Source organism: Tenrec ecaudatus, chromosome 14 (assembly GCF_050624435.1).
Source record: "Tenrec ecaudatus isolate mTenEca1 chromosome 14, mTenEca1.hap1, whole genome shotgun sequence".
Classification (NCBI taxonomy): domain Eukaryota; kingdom Metazoa; phylum Chordata; class Mammalia; order Afrosoricida; family Tenrecidae; genus Tenrec; species Tenrec ecaudatus.
In genome coordinates this window covers 65820293-65824707 of record NC_134543.1, presented here as the reverse complement: position 1 = coordinate 65824707, position 4415 = coordinate 65820293, and the positions used below count along the sequence as shown (strand labels likewise).

Below are 4415 nucleotides of genomic sequence, written 5' to 3'. Positions count from 1 at the left end.
TTGATTCTTTCTTATTATTTATTAATTTAAACTTTAAAAGAAGGTAATCTGCTCTGGTGGGTTGTGAATTTTCCCAGTATTGGGCTTAAAGAAAAACGGAAAACCCTCTCAGTATGAAAACTGCGTATACATTTACAGATGCCATTTTCACAGCCTTTCATTTTGTTTCATTCAATTGTTTGCTTTGCTCCCTTGGTGCTTTTGTTTTGTTTTGCTAGTTACTGTGATACTGCTGTGAAGTTATCAAAGTGATAATGCACGACTTCTTGCTCGTGTGTGGCTCTTACAGCGGAGGCCACTTAACTTTAGACAAAAATTGTTGTCTCTGCGTCCCCAGTCCAAGGAAACAGAGCCCTTAATAAAGAGAAGTTCAAGTAAGCTAAGTGTAGTAGCTCAGCATTTTTATCTGCTTGGCTTATTTTGCTCTCATTTTGTACCTTAATCCCCAAACCTGGAACTTGGCCATTTTCTTTATGCACAATGTCCCATCTTAAACCCTATTTCAGGAAGTGAGCCCCTGCTTCTCATTTCCCTTCCCACTGCGCTGGGTTCTCTGAGATTAACTCCCGTGCTTAACTCTGGTCCTCAGTAGCTGATTCTCTATATCTGGGTAGGCTTTATGTCTGTATGGATTATGAAAATAGGGAGTTGGCTTTCTAAAAGTTAACCCCTGTCTGGGTCAAATATTGAACACCAGTGTTTTGGGAGAGGAGCTGTACATTGTACAGTGGTTTTCCTGGGGGATGTTCTAGGCAAGGGGACAATGCAGGGAAGACTGACTTCAAGAAAAGACTATCTTGGATATGCCTGGCTTGCTTTATTTTTTGTTGCATCTCAAAAAATGTACATGCATATTTTCTTGTGCAATGCAGTGGAAAGTGATTGTAGTAATGTTCTGTTTTGAGATTAATTGATCAAATCTTCCCTAAACAATTACATATTTTGCATATGCTTATGTATTGATACTGTCCTGTGGCTTTTCCAGATACTTATTTTCCCCCGAGAGACCTAACCAGAGTGACTAAGAGAGCGTTTCTAGTTTGCTTCTGTCTTGGTTCCTGTCCTCCTCTGCTAGTGCACTTATTCAAAGGTTTATGTCCTGGCCCTTTATGGTTTGCTTCTAAGGCATTCCATGTCCTTCAAAACTTTCTCTATCTTCCCACCTTCATGCTTTCTTTACTGATGTGGTAGGAGAAAAAAAGACTTGTATTAAATCAAGACAAAGGCAATCATTCGAAGAAGAGATCTGCTGATGTGCACCAAGCACAAGAGGCTCACAGAATACACCGAATCACAGAGAAGCTAATACAGTTAAAGGAAAAAACTGTGAAAAATCTGAATGTTTATTCATTGATACATCTTTGTCAGAGACAGGTGTGGTGGTTACATAATCTGGTGTCAATTTGGGACTTGAGAAGATTAAGAGTGAAGGGTGGAGTCTAGTCTGTCAATCAGATCATAGCCAATGAGGGCTCTGTGTGGGCATGGCTTTCTCCTGAGAATTCTGGGACATCTGTTTTTTTCCTCCTTGGAGGTGGGAGAGACTCTGCCACTTCCTTGGAGATGCTCTACTGATAAGTCACAAGCCTGACTCCCTGTGAGACATCCCCATGGAGAAGCCACATGGACCTACCCTGATGAAGCCCTGGAAGCAGGAGAAGTCACATGGAGACTCCGGCCAGTGCCAAGATGCTTACAGCACCACTGGCTCCAAAGACTTTCTTCCCACTGGCCTGCCATCGTCCTGCACTTGACATCATGGCATGTATTTCGTGAGTCTGAAGAAGACTATATATATTGGTATTGGATATATGGGCTAATATCAGACGTATGGGCTTGGACTGAACTGGACTGGGTAGGGATGTACATATGAGTGTCTATGAATTTCTTTCTCTAGTCTACCGAGACTGACACAGCAGGATAGCAGCACAGAAGGGACCATGACTGGGATCACATAGAATTAACATTTTAAAGGTTGAACTTTGCTTCTGGGTTTTTAAGTATATGGCTATGTGGTGGCTGGTGTGGACTTATGGTCATGTAACTCTGAGTGATCGTCCCAAGGTGATTATAAGATGATACCAGGACCCAACCTTAAGATTAAATTAGATAATATGCATCCTTGAACAGTCCCTTTTTGGTTTGATGGAGGTGCGCTTATATACTAAGCATCGGAGAAACCTACTGTGCCAGTTTTCCTAGCACATAGCAAGGTGAAAGAGAGCGAGACGGTATCCTAGCTTGTCCCTACTCTGGTGAAGCACCTATCTTTGTGAGTCCCATTCTCCATAAACAGGAAATGCCTATTTAATTTTAGTTCTTTGCCATTTTTACATCTGAGGATCGGAGTCTATATTTTTAAGCCCCCAAACAGTGCTGTGATGAGGAGATAGTTCAAATACGCCCTGAAGTGAAGGGCCATCTACGTGGGTACCGGAGTGGAAGAACAGATTTCCCTTTGGAGAGGAAGCCACCGACCCTGACATTTGTGCCGTGATAGCCTCACACACTGTATTTAGAGTAACTCAGGAGTTGATGTTTGTGCTCACCAATCATTCAGTAACTATTTGTGGGGTGTTAACTAAGGGCCAGCATTGTTGGAGGTAGGCACCAGTGATTCGGCAATGACCAAACGCAGTCCCGCTTGTGTGGCACTTGCATCCAGGTGCACTGTTGCGTGTATTTTGACGAATATTCGAATCAGCTGGGAGATTTAAAACCACCAGCTAGCTAGGTCTTGCAATTTATCAATTCACTGAGACTCTCTGGGGGTAGACCCAGGCATCACTACTGCTATGATTATCATGATAATTCTTTGAAATCCCCCAGATGATTTCAACAGCTGCCTAAATTTGAGAATCACTCATTTAAAGCGGTGGTCATTCCATTTTTAACTTTGTCAGAATGACAAAGGTTTGTTAAAACTTTGGAGAACTTAGTAGTCAGGATGAGGCTCGGCAATTTGCAATTTTAACAAGTTCTCAGGTGATGCTGATGCTGCGGGTGTGATAAACTTGGGGAAAACTAGCAGAGCACACCACTGCTCAAGGGGCAACACCACACCGCAGCAGGAGCGCTGCCTAGGAGCTTGTTACAAATGCACGGTCTCTGCTCCAACCTCGGCCTCATGTCAGAGTGCATTTTACGAAGGGCCCCAGGTGATTCCAAGCGTAATCAAGTTTGAGAAGATTTGCTTCAGTGGACCTTTTCATGTGCGTATCATGTAAACTAGGGAGAAGTTTTTGTGATCTTGGCAATATTCCTTTTATGTGTATGCAGTGCACACATTTCATAAAGAAAGCACTGGGGTGATGACTCATAAGAAAATGTGTTATGATCGTTGTTGTTTTCTACCACAGTGACCTTCACTCGGAATTGTGTTCACTGTTCTGGCTACCTCTTCCCATACCCCACTCCTGCCCCTTTCTGTGTATATGGCATTTGGTTTGAGGGTGGGAGCAAATACACAGAGTATTTGTAAGCCTTTTAACAGTGAAACACTATAATTTAGATCTGTTTCCAAAGTCTCTTGTTTTTGAGTTTTAATTATGGACAATTTCAGTAATAAACATACACCCATCTCCCAATTTCTACAGTTATCACAAGTTTTCCGAATCTTGTTTTATTTATGGCCTTTTTGCCTTTGGGATGAGATATTCTATTTATTTAGGTAAACAATTATTTTTGTGGATGTGATATTTTAAAGCAGAATCAAGATATATCACATAGCTTGCAACGTGGCTACTCCCAAGTGATCACTCTCCCCGGGCTCTGTCCAGGGGGCACAGGGGAGCACAGGGCCCAGTGCTCCATGATGTACAGTCCTTTCCCACAACGTTGGGAGGTCAAGCCAGGCCTTGAGTCTGAGCCTGCATATTCCTACAGCTTCTCAGAGTCCCATGGAAAATGACTGAGGAGACCAACCATGCAGGAAACATGTTACAAAAAAAAGGACATATCACATAGCCTGGAAACGTTTCCAGGCTTCTGTAGCAGATGCCTTTTCTTCTGTGTGTACACGCACGGTCGAATGCAGGTTGATGGCAACTGGCCGGGGCGCTTCACACAGCTGCTTCTAGGTTTGCTATTAACGCAGCCCTAATGAGGTTTACATAGAACTAGCAAGTAAATTATTATCCTCTGATCTATAGGAGATGTGGAGAAAAACAAGGATAGAAGAAAAATATGTACCAATAAACAATTGACTCATTTAAAATCAAAAGTGGATGTCTTGAGCTTTTTATTTATTTATTTTTTCATAGTTGAGTCTGCCAATGTAGTGATTTCAAACTATTTTAAACTGACCTAAATTTAACTTCAATAAAAAGTGCCAGCTTAGTGTTAATAAGTTAAGAATTTAAGATAATTTTACCCAAGTCAGCTCACCAAAATCTTTTTTATATTGATCTAATTAT

At 41.8% G+C, this 4415-nt stretch overlaps 1 non-coding gene across 1 annotated transcript; it reads left to right on the top strand.

The window, feature by feature from the left end:
* The first annotated feature begins 3732 nt into the window (after positions 1-3732).
* LOC142427041 (small nucleolar RNA SNORA73 family) lies at positions 3733-3940 on the top strand. The gene has a single exon (XR_012779877.1). It is a non-coding gene; the product is annotated as a small nucleolar RNA SNORA73 family (small nucleolar RNA).
* The last annotated feature ends 475 nt before the right edge of the window (positions 3941-4415 follow it).